Here is a 12,182-nt window from a genome sequence, read left to right as displayed (position 1 = left end):
TTGGATTGAGTGTCCTTAAGCTCCTTAGTGGAATTTACAGATTTAATCCATATCAATTCCCATTATAGAATTGGGTGCCTCGGTGTAAATTAAATTTTACTTCTTCAATATGTTGAAGAGTCATGCGAGTGGGGTTGTGATTTCTTCCACTTTTCTCCTTTGAAGGCTCTTTTTTCAGTTATAACATTAACTGTTTGATTGTGGTTTAGTAACAGATTTGTGTTAACATCCGGTGTATTCTCTCATTGGAAATTTATCTTTCTCACCCTTATAAGATCTTTCACCTTGTATTTTAGTGCTAAGCAGTTCTCGATGGTATGACTTGGATTGCCAGAGTGATACTCATATCGAGCATTTGCATCATACTACTTTGGAAATGGCGGTTGCATTGGTTCCTTGTGTGTAGGTACAATGAGGTGTTTCTCCACTAGAATTAGAAAAAGTTCTGCTTAGGAGATGGGAATTAGATCAAACACAGCCCTTTCTTTTGGTGGCCTTACTGGAGCTTGGGTCTGTGGGGACTGGGTTGGCATAGTTGAGGGGATTTGTAACAGGTACAGGTGGATGATACATAAACAGTGAAGTATTGGTAGCATTTACAGTCGATTATTGGGGGCGTGGAGGTATTGGGCTTGGGTATAGAAAGTAAGAGTATGGGTATCCGCCTGGTGCAATTATTTGTGTTTCTGCTTCTTTTTTCTTCCCAACGATAACTCTCTTCGCACTCAAAGGATCATTTATTGTTCCCAACTTCAATCCATTCTCTATCATTTCTCCAGATAATAACATATCCACGAAGGTCTGAGAGGCATTTCCTACCATCATGTTGTAGTATATGCCTTTTAGTGTACCAACGAATAGAACAGTGGTCTCCATTTTTGTGAACAGGGGCTATACTTGGGATGCTAGGTCTCTCCACCATTGTGCGTATTCCTTAAAACTCTCATTTGAATTCTTTTCGATGTTTTGTAGAGTTAGGTGGTCTGGGTACGTGTTTACAATATGTTTGTATTGAGCAATAAATGCCCGTGTGAGCTCTCCCCAGGTTCGAATCTGACTCCTGTCAACTTTACATACCAACGAGCCACAAATCTGATCAGACTCTCTTGAAATATGTGCATTAACAATTTCTCATCTCTGGAGTAAGCAGTCATTTTCCTACAGTACATGGTGATGTGAGTAATGGGGCAACTGTTACCATTGAATTTTTTAAAGTCGAGAACTTTAAATTTTGGTAGAACGACCACATCGGGTACCAAACACAAGCCTTCTGCTTCTACAAATCCGAAGGTGTCTAATCCTTTGATGGCTTTCAGGTGTTCCTCAATTAGGCTGAATTTATGAGCTTCTTCATCCATAATTGACTTTCCCTTGTCCACTTCTCTTAGTTCATCGCTTGTAGGCAACTTATTTACTCTTGGGATCTGAATGGTCACACCTGGCACTTGAAGTTGTAAACCTTCGCGATATACCCTTGTATCACTGTAAAAGGAGATTGGATTGTCTAAAGTGACGCTTCCTTCTCCTTACCTTGGCCTTGCCTTTGACCATTGTAGTCATCATTTTCATCTGTTCCTCCAGTTTGGTCATCCGTGCTAATTCTTCTTCCGTCATCTTTTTGGCTTTTGAGTGGGTGTTATATCGGTGAGCTATCATTGGTCCTTTTTCAAATGACATTTATTTCCAAAGTTAGAAAATTATTTGGATTTTTCATAAAAATGTTCTTTTTTTAAAAAAAAATGATGTTTCTAAATAAAAAAATGAACGGATGAGTGAACGAACGAATGAATGAATGAATGAAATTGGGACACATTGTCGTAAATATACTCGAATATAAACATTTTCTTTCATAGAAGGTTCAAAAACTATTTGACTTACAAAGTTTTTTTCATTTTTCATTCATACTTAAAGAAAATCCTAATCGATCCTATTGCCATAGGGCAAATCGCTACTTGTCGTTCTCGTCTCGGAAGCGGGTTTTCTTAGCCTGGTCCCATGATTTCCATATTCCCTTTAACTTATCTTCGTGATTCCTCCTACAGTCCATGCGAACTATCTGAGGTAAGCTGGACTCAAAACTAGCTATCTGGGAATCGCCTTCTCTGCTCTGAGTATCCTCTGACATTCTCACTATTATCCCTATATTTTCTACACCATGCTGAACAATTGAATCTTCTTGAAGTGTGTTCATGTCGAATATAGATGCGACACTGTGCCCCATATATTTAAATGATGCATGAATTATGCCATGGAGAGACACGGACATAAGAAAAATGAAGTCAGTAAAAAATATAAAGTCAAATGAAAAAAATGCGAAATTAAATCATAAAGCATTGCGAAAAAATTTCAAATATAAAATATACGAATAAATGCTTTTGACGTCCTATAGGGTATTATTACGAGGGGTATGGTGCAGCTCTTATATCTAGGCTTCACTTTTAAAATGGTCATTACATGCAGGCTTACGACTGACTGTAATGCATGGGGAACCCAAGGCTTAAATACGACATCCATAGGGATGCGTTCCTCTTTAAAAAGGGTTGGCCCTTAGCTGGTAAGACTTTCATAGCATACACGGTAACATTTGCTACACAAACATCTATGTCCATCTTAACCATGGAGTAGTCCTTAAACTTATGTGGTGACATATTCCACATGAAAGCCTAAGGCTACTACTCCTAAACGGGTTGGGCTTGGGCGTAGGACTGAAAGCAAGATGCAACATGAATGAAAATTATAGTCAGTCCACAACAGTATAGTCGATATAAAAATTAATCAATTTCATTGATAAAAGAATAAACAAACACATTGACATACAAATCAAAATAGGATAAGTAAATGAAACGAACAAATAAATCAATATTTAACACATATTCAACAATTTAAAATGACATTAGACAATTAAATAAATTAATGCACTAATAAATAAATCTAATATGCACAAATACTAAAAAACCTAGCTCTTAAACCTAAGTAAGTCAACTCACTAATGTCCCTAGTGGAGTCGCCAAGGTGTCATAACGTTGCCTACATAAGAGTACGAGGGCCTAGTAAGCAAAGCTAGATGCAGAGGGACTAAATTACGTAGAGTCGCCACTAACCAATTAGGGCTAGGTTGGTTAGCCACCTATCGTCTAAAATTCTATAATTAATACTACGGAAAAATCCTAAAAATCTAGAGTCGTTCTCATCACCAAATTCTGAGTTCGGGAGTATGGTTACGTGTGGGGAAGGTTATAGCACCCCTACAACGTCTATACTGGGATAGTCTTACGGGGTCTTAAGAGCTAGATTTTTTTATTTAAGCATATTAATGTCTTAATCTAATTTAAAATCTTATGGAAATCTTAAATAAAAACTCTAAAGGAAACGCCTCATGTTTACTTGTAGTTCGATTAAGATGTGTTCACCAAACTTATCTAATTTGAAACTTAAATTAGAGATTTTTACTTTTAACGGGAGCTCTAAAGGATACCTAAATAATTCTAGTAAAATACATTTAATTCCTAAAATTAATTCTATTTTAGAATTCTAAAAAAACCTAAAATTACTAATGAATTAAGAGAAATATTAAAATACATCTACAACTTATTCGATCTTTTATTATTATTATTATTATTATTATTATTATTATTATTATTAAAAGATTTAATTAATAGCGATTAACCTATCAAAATCTTATGAAAGTATCCTATGTCGGGTTTATAATTTATCTTACTTTAAAATTCTTGATCTAAGATTTAAATTAGTCAAAATCCCAAAATAATAAATCTTAAGTAATGTTTATTAGCTTTCTTAAAAAAATTCAAAAATAAAATACTTAGAAAGACCTACTCATGATTTACAATTCACCTACAAAAATCTTTAGTTTGAATCTTGAATAAAGTCCTCAAATATATTTACATATTAACTTAATATTCTTATCCTATACGATATTTAAAACTAATTTAAAACCCTAAAAAATCTTACATATTATTTATAATTTTCTAAGGTAAATGGTAGGTAAGATCTTAAGGACTAACCTAAACCCAAATGTAAAAACCTTATGGTTTCATTAAAATATAACACCTACTTAACTAACTTCATGTCAACAATTATAGGATAAAAAAAGACCTAAAGTTTCCTTTTTTTAAAACGAATAGTAATAAAATAAGAAAATTAATTAAATTGGCTAAAGTTAATGAAAAGTTAAAACTATTTCAAAATGACAATAATAAAAGAAAAATTAACTAAATGAAATAAATAAGACCTTAATATGATGATAATAATAGTAACAATAATACACCTTATTCATAATACAATAAAAGAATCAAAGTAACATAAATAAATAATATTAAAATCTATGTAAGGGAATGTATAAAAAATATAAATAGACATGAAAATAAATAAAATGAAAAATAAAAAAATTATATAAGTGTGAATAAATATAAAACATTAAAATAAAGTGCAAAGTTAACATTAAATATATAATGTATAAATGCAAGTGAAATGAAAAGATATAAGTGTAAATATTTATTAAAGATGGAAACAAAATGAAATAACTTGATTTTAGAACTAAAATATAAAAAATGTGGAAGACAGGGGACTGATGTAGCAATTAATTTGCTTTTAATTTTTAAATTTCGACTTAAATCGAATGTTTAAATAAATAAAAGGGTTACGGGTGTAAATAGGTTAGGAAGCGAGGGTGGTGCTGCAAAAAAGGGGTATTTTTGTAAATTTAAAAAGTAAGAGGGTGAGAATAAATTACTCATTTTTAGCACTTATAAATGAAAAAAAACTATTCATTCTTTCATTTTAACCTCATTGTTTTTCAAAAAGAAAAAAAAATCTCTTCCTCTTTCTCTTCCAACTTCTATGTTGGCCATGGCTCCACCACTGGAGAGCCCAATGACTCTCCGGCCTTTGGTGGTGGAGCCGTCGCATACGGTGACCAGAATTTTTTTTTTTTGCAAAATCAAAATTTTCTTTAGAAAAAAAAGCATTATTTATCTTATTTCGAAATAGTTAAAAAAATCAAAATTTTATTTTAAAATTTTAAACTTTCCTTTAAAATGACTTAAAATTTTCTTTTTATTTTTCAAAATCTAAATTTTCTCCTTTTAAAAAAACACTATTTTTCTTAAAATTAAAGCTTTTATTTTGAAGTAGTTGAAAAAAATCAAAACTTTGTTTTAAAATTTTAAAATTTCCTTTAAAATGACTAAAAAATATTTTATTTTTCAAAAGCTAAACTTACTCATTTTTTAAAGAAAAACACTATTTTTCTTAAAGATTAAAATTTTTACTTTGAAATAGTTGAAAAAAATAAAAGCTTTGTTTTAAAATTTTAAACTTTCCTTTAAAATAACTAAAAAAAATAGATTTTTTCCTTAAAATCAAAACTCTCTTTTTTTTTTAAAAGAAACTTTTATTTTAGAATGTGAAGGGAAAAAAAGGGGATTTTTGTGGGCTCTTAGGGGCAGAGGATCGATAGTCTAGTGACGTTCCATTCATCGGAACCCAAAATCCAATCCCTCATGACATGCCTATGGCCAAAAAAAAGATAGAAGGAAAGAGAAAAAAAAAAAGAAATAGAATGCTTGTAGTTGTGTGTGTGTGTTTTTTTTTACCTTTTTTTTAAGAACAAAAATAATGAAAAGTCTCCTCTTGTTTTTCTTTTCCTTTCATGTTTATATATTGTTTTTTTAATCTTGCTTATTTGTAAAAAATGATAATAGTAATATTTAATAATAGTAATAGTAGTGATGATAATAATAATTTGGGCATTTGACAAGACCAAAAAGAAAAGTAGAAAAAAAGAAAAGAAAAATAAAGGTCTCAAATAGACCAAAACCGGGTGGGCTTCGAACGACCCAAGAGAGAACAAAATTTAGGTAGGCCACCAATTGAGCTTGGACAAAAATGGGTGTCTACATTATCCTCTTACTGCAATACAATTCTTCTTCCAAAATATTTTAGATTATTACGACAGGCTCGATGCAGTGTGGCAAGTGATATTAGAAATTACAATTCAAAGTAAATTATTGGAATCAGAGAAACTATTTCTCTAAATTTGCAATGTTGTGGCTAAAGTCTTGATTAATTAGCCATAGTCAAGATCATAGAGATATGACTCCAATATCAGCTGGAGTGGTAGATCCTCTTTAGAACACTTATCCACCTTCACATGATTTGTGTTATGCCCGAAACATCATACCTTAAGCATTCGTCTTATGGACCTATTTCATGATGAAATAAGGAATTATCTTCCTCATATAAAATGACATGGTATCTCAAGTGAAATGACTAATTTTGCATGGCGGCCATGTGAGAACTTATTCCAAAATATTAAGTGATTCTACTGACTGTAGTTCTCACAACATAATGTTTGATGAAATTGTTTCTAAAATAATCACCCATATTTATCCTCAAGTAACTCACATACTTCAACCCATTGAATCGGTTGCATGCATCCAATGCATGGAGGTTTAAAATATGTTTGTCTTTAGTTCATTACCCATGCCCATTCTTGGCAATACATTGACTTGGAAAATCTATTTAGGAACATGGATTTGATATGTATGAGTTTCGTACTTGTAACTTATTTGTAATTCCATTGCAAGGCCTTATTTATTCAATGGGCTTTGTCCCATTAGTACTTTAAACAACTTGTATGCTATTCGTACCAATACGAAGGAAAACCTTTAGTTTCTTAACTCATATATCCCAAGTGCAATCCAATTACCACTAGGACATATATTTTATCACTCCCAATTAGTTAATTTCCTTTATTGTAGCATTTTATCGTCTCCCCATGACGTGAACCACCCTTATTGTTAAACCCAAGATCGTATTAGTTTATTGTTGTAACAATTGACATCGTTTATGAAAATCCTAACAAAAAGTTTTATGTACCCTCAGAAGTCTACAATCAGGAGTACGAAGGCCATAACACAGTTCATGGCTCAATCTAAGGTGAGGCACTATAACTACCATTTCCCTTAATGGAGGAAAGAAGAAGCCATGGTTAGGTGTTGCAATTATCATCACCCAAAACATCTAAAAGGAGTACCACTTATTCCTTTTCATCATTACACCCTTCCAAATGCCTCGTAGGGAGAAATTCTTAGTAGGATCATATGAATATCAGGATAACCACTACCCATGCAGTCTAATCCATGAAAGAGGGAATCTATAACATAATGTATACATCGTAACGATACTAGCCATACTTCTAACTATTTCCTCAGTGGAAATTTAAAAAAACCCATCAAGCCAAACCATGTTGTGTTATCTATAACAATAAAATTAACCAAATTAGTACATGTGTTTTTGAAATTAGCAAGAGCTAGTTTATTCCTCGCTTTCAACCAAAATTATTTTTTGCACTATTCTTGAACTCTCTCTTCCTTAGAAAGTGAGTTCTAATTCCTGAACTAAACATAAAATGAAAAATTTAACTTCCTAGTGGGGAAAGTTAATTCTCTTTCTATAGAAAAAGAAACCTAAGTCAAATACCGAGTTCTCACAAAAATAAATTTATTCAAGTAAATCTCACTATTTTTAGTAGAGTAACTACGCTCAGAATTGTGTCTTTTTTTACTTAGCCTATTGTCCCTATATATAAGGAAAAAAACACAAGAGTTAAACTAGAACAAGAAAAGATAAAATCACAATATTTTAATAGAAAACATGGAATCCCTCTAAAACTCTATATAGTGAGTGGTACACACACTAGAAATACCCAATGTGTCACCTACCCCTAAAACATGTGGATTTATCGGGCTTTTCATGTACTGAGTATAATTATATGTGCTATTTAGTATTAATTTAATTTAAAACAAGCTCATATAATTTCTAATCCAATAACCAATTCTTTATTAATAAAATATTAGATAATTAATTAAAATAAATTTAAGTAATTATTTCAATTAAGTTATTTTCTTAACCTAATTCTAATTTCCTTAAGATCATGATAATTTTATCATACAAGAATATATGAGTAAAAATATTTAATTGTCTCATTAAGTAAAACTATGATGACTACTTAATCTAATTCTCACTTTGAAGTCAATTATTTAATTACAACCAATTAAACAATAATTCAAAAATTAAATTAATTTCCAACTAATCTATTTTCGATGTTTTCATTCATTCAATATATCAATTCTAGTTGCAATTCAAACATGGTTGTATTGAGCTAGTGGATTGACCAATTGGACATACATAATTAGGGCTAAAATAATTTGTAATTAAGCTCGACTCTTCGTTTATTAATTATAGTATATTATTTAGTAATGAATTTAATCCACTAAAAGTACCATGATTGAACTCTCCTTTGTTTTATATATTAGTATCAAAACAACTTAAAATTTTTCTTATCCAATGACCTTGTCATTAGTGTGTTACCCTCATAGGATATTAATAACTCTAAAATATAGAGTTTTTCTTACACTTTTAATATATACATTTTACAAATGCTAGGTATTTGATAACTTTTGTAGTTTTCATTTATTATTTTGTTAAATACTATGAAAACGTGTTATTTTAACTAATTTTATGCTAAATACTTTTTCCTATATATTTAAGGAAATAAATGGACTTATTGGGGAAAGAAAGCAGGAATTCAAGTGCTGGGCTAATATGTTAACATCTCTGGATGTCCCAAAAATGCTTATCGGGCTCTAAAATTCATCCTAGTCCAACTCAATAACGAGTTAACATCCTTAGACAACCCACTATGGGAGATGAAAGCCCAAACCATCCACAAGGAGGCCTAAACCATTCATCCAAAGGCAAAATAATCCACAAGACCCTTTCTTCAACCTTGTTTTTTGAATCAAAGAACCACCAAGAGAGAATAAATGGGACATCATCTTCTGCCTCCAAAAATAGCAAATTCATCCACTCCTCAAGGGTTGGCCACACAAGGGATATTTTCAAGGGATTCCATGCTATTTTTAGCATGGGGCTTTAAGGTTCTCCACAATAAATAGGGCATCATTCCATCATTCATTCACCTTATATTTTTCCCATTTCTTAAGCAGTACACTTGAGAGAAGAAACATAAGTTAGAGAGAAGCAAAGAAGTAAGGTTTTGAGAGTTGTCGAAATCGACATTGAGAGGATATTTCTGCATAGGAGCAAAGAAGAGTAGCAAAGGAGGAGCAACACTAGTAGTGTCAAAGAAGTTAACAAAATCGGCTTTTAGTTTCTTTATTCTACTTTTTTATTTTTGTTCAAGTTTATAAACATGATTGCAGTTTATTGTTTTCGTTTCAATTCAATGTTTATGGCTTAATTTTGTTGAAGCTATATTAATTGCAATTTCTTGATTTATTTTATTTAGACATTGTTAATGTTGTTTTATGCATTGGTTTGTTTACTCATTCAAATAAATTCATGCTAATGTTTACTCATGTATAATTAATGTTGGCAAAATATTTAAACTAATTATTTAATTTGAACAAGATGATAATTAGTGGACACTATATTTGAATGGTGCATATTTGATTTCTTGGAAATTAAATTAGTAATGATATTTAATAATATTATTACCTTGTATAACCATGATATCTTCTTGTGAGATTTTGATGTTAATTGATTATAGAAATCGCTAAAGAGACTTCAAGGTTGAAAAGTTTGATTTCATAACTTCTACCTCTAGGTTAGTAAATAGCCAATTTGCCAACGGATTGACTGTAACATCATTAACATTTTTTAATAATTTTAAATTAAGGTAAAGTAATTAACCTAACTCCTTCATGTCATATTAATTTAATCTTATACGTTATTGATTTTTATTTTGTGTTATTTACTTTCATTTTTCTTTGCACATTTACGGATTTTAAATTAGGTAAATTAGTTATTAAATTCATTTTTATTTATTTCCTTCACTGACTTTTTATTTAATAATTTCACAATTTTTTCTTCACATATACAGTCCTTGCAGAGACGATACTCTTTACTCACTACTTTATTACTTGTTGATGACTACGTACACTTGCACATCATTCTATTAATTTGGAGACAAGTTTTTGACGCTGTTGCTGGGGATTGTGTTTTAAACATTATTTGTGAAATTATTATTTTGCAATTTGGTTTATTTTTCTATTAATTTTTATTTAATTATTTTAACATAGACCATATTATCGATTTATTTCCAGTCGACCCTAAAATTGAACGCACTTTTAAACAGAGGAGAAGAAAACAAGCAACTGTGAGACAAGTTGAAGAAATGAATCAAAATCAAAGAGAAGAAGTAGTTAGTAATACTCTTAACCTGGTCCTTGTTGCTGATGGCAGAGGTCGTGCTACCCATCAATATGTGGTGCCACTTTTTCATGAACTAAATCTGGGAATTGTAAGACACGAAATTGAGGCACTGTAGTTTGAATTGAAGCTAGTGATGTTCCAAATGCTTCAAACGGTGGTCCAATTTTGTGGGATGCCTACTGAAAATCCACATCTTCATCTTTGTTTATTCATGGAGGTGAGAGACTCATTTAAATTGGAAGATTAAAAGAAGATGCGATGAGATTGAATTATTTCCATACTTGTTAGAGCACGAGCATGGTTGAATTCCTTACCAACTGACTCGGTAAGTACATAGCAAGAAATGGTTAAGGGATTCTTGATGTAGTACTTCCCACCTAGTAAGAATGCTAAGCTTCGGATTGAGATTTCTACATTCCAACAACTTGATGATGAATCCTTATATGAGACTTGGGAGCGGCTTAAAGAATTATTACAAAAGTGTCCTCGCCATGGTATTCCACATTACGTCCAATTGGAGACTTTTTACGATGGTCTCAATGCATACACAAGAATGGTTGAAGATGCTTCTGCAAATGAAGTCATTCTTTCGAAATCGTACAATGAGGGTTATGGAATTCTTCAAAGAATTTCCAGCAACAATTATCAGTGGCCAACCAATTGAATGACCATGGGAAGAAGAGTGGCAGAATTTCATTGTTGGAAAAATCTCGGTTTGAAAATGGTTTTCTTGCATAGAGAAAAATTAAATTTTGAAAATCGACCTAGTTTGTGATATTTATAGTGATAAACCTTAATTGAATTCGTACATGTGTTTTTGGCTTAGCGGACGTTCGTTGTTCCCAACTTTCAACCAAATTATTTTCTCCGCTATTCTCATACCACAAACTACTTCGACTGTGGGCTCGGACCAATTCAATCAAAACATAGAACTAGAAAAAGTTTTCTCTCCTTTTGGGGATGAAAATGAAAAGTCTCTCTTCTTAATAGAAACTGGTAGAATTGTTATTCTGTAAAAATATATGTAATAGTTGAGAATAATCTATATATTTTTTGGTAGAATAACAATCTCTCAAAGTTGTGTTCATAGCTCTACCGGTGCCATCTATTTAAAGGAAGAGAAGGTAGAACCCTTGTTAAGTTGTAGTGGTTTATTTCAAATAGAAAAACAACATCCGACTTATAATAGGACTAAGGTGGATGACACACCTTAGTATTCCTACTAGGGGTGGCCCCTTCATGTCCATGAGGGGTTTTTGGGCCTCTCTCATACCGGGTCCAATTACGAGTACTTCCTAGGCCTTTTTTACGCAATATTCTGTAATGTGATTCAACCTGATTTACTTTTTCTATTTCCCCAAAATAAATTTTAAAATTTATATTTAAAACAATTTTCTCATCCTTATTTTATCCTAGCAAAATTTTAACAATTTTACCCTTGGAAAAAATTTTGCCAATTTTACCCCTAGTAAAATTTCGAGAAAATATTTTAATATTTCACAACTCAACATTTTCACTATAACCAAATGGTTTATTTACATTTTCGGTTTCAAAATAGTCCAAAAATATAAACTCATTTTTCAAATCATTTTTAAGTAATCCATATAGGATGACGAATGGATCATTTTCATTTTCATTTCCATTTCCATTTTTGGAAACCTACATTCATTTTCAAATGATTCTATTCCTCCATTTCAAAGAAAATCATAATCATTCCTAAATGTTTCCCATTTCTCTTTTCCTATTAATTCCATTCATTTCTATTCAAATACGCAATCCATTTCTGGTTTTAACGAGCTGGCGGAGGGATCGATTGGACATATGTAGTTGAGGCTCAAATAATTTATAATTAAGTTTTGACTTTTTACCTATTAATTATAAACTTATTTAGCCATGAAGTCATTCTACTATAGTGTCGTGACGGA

At 31.4% G+C, this 12,182-nt stretch overlaps 1 non-coding gene across 1 annotated transcript; it reads right to left on the bottom strand.

The window, feature by feature from the left end:
* Nucleotides 1–10,648: 10,648 nt before the first annotated feature.
* On the bottom strand, nt 10,649–10,755 carry LOC128036396 (small nucleolar RNA R71). The gene has a single exon (XR_008193193.1). It is a non-coding gene; the product is annotated as a small nucleolar RNA R71 (small nucleolar RNA).
* Between the last annotated feature and the right edge of the window lie 1,427 nt (nt 10,756–12,182).

This window comes from Gossypium raimondii, chromosome 13 (genome assembly GCF_025698545.1).
Source record: "Gossypium raimondii isolate GPD5lz chromosome 13, ASM2569854v1, whole genome shotgun sequence".
Taxonomy (NCBI): domain Eukaryota; kingdom Viridiplantae; phylum Streptophyta; class Magnoliopsida; order Malvales; family Malvaceae; genus Gossypium; species Gossypium raimondii.
This window is presented reverse-complemented; position numbering and strand designations above follow the sequence as displayed.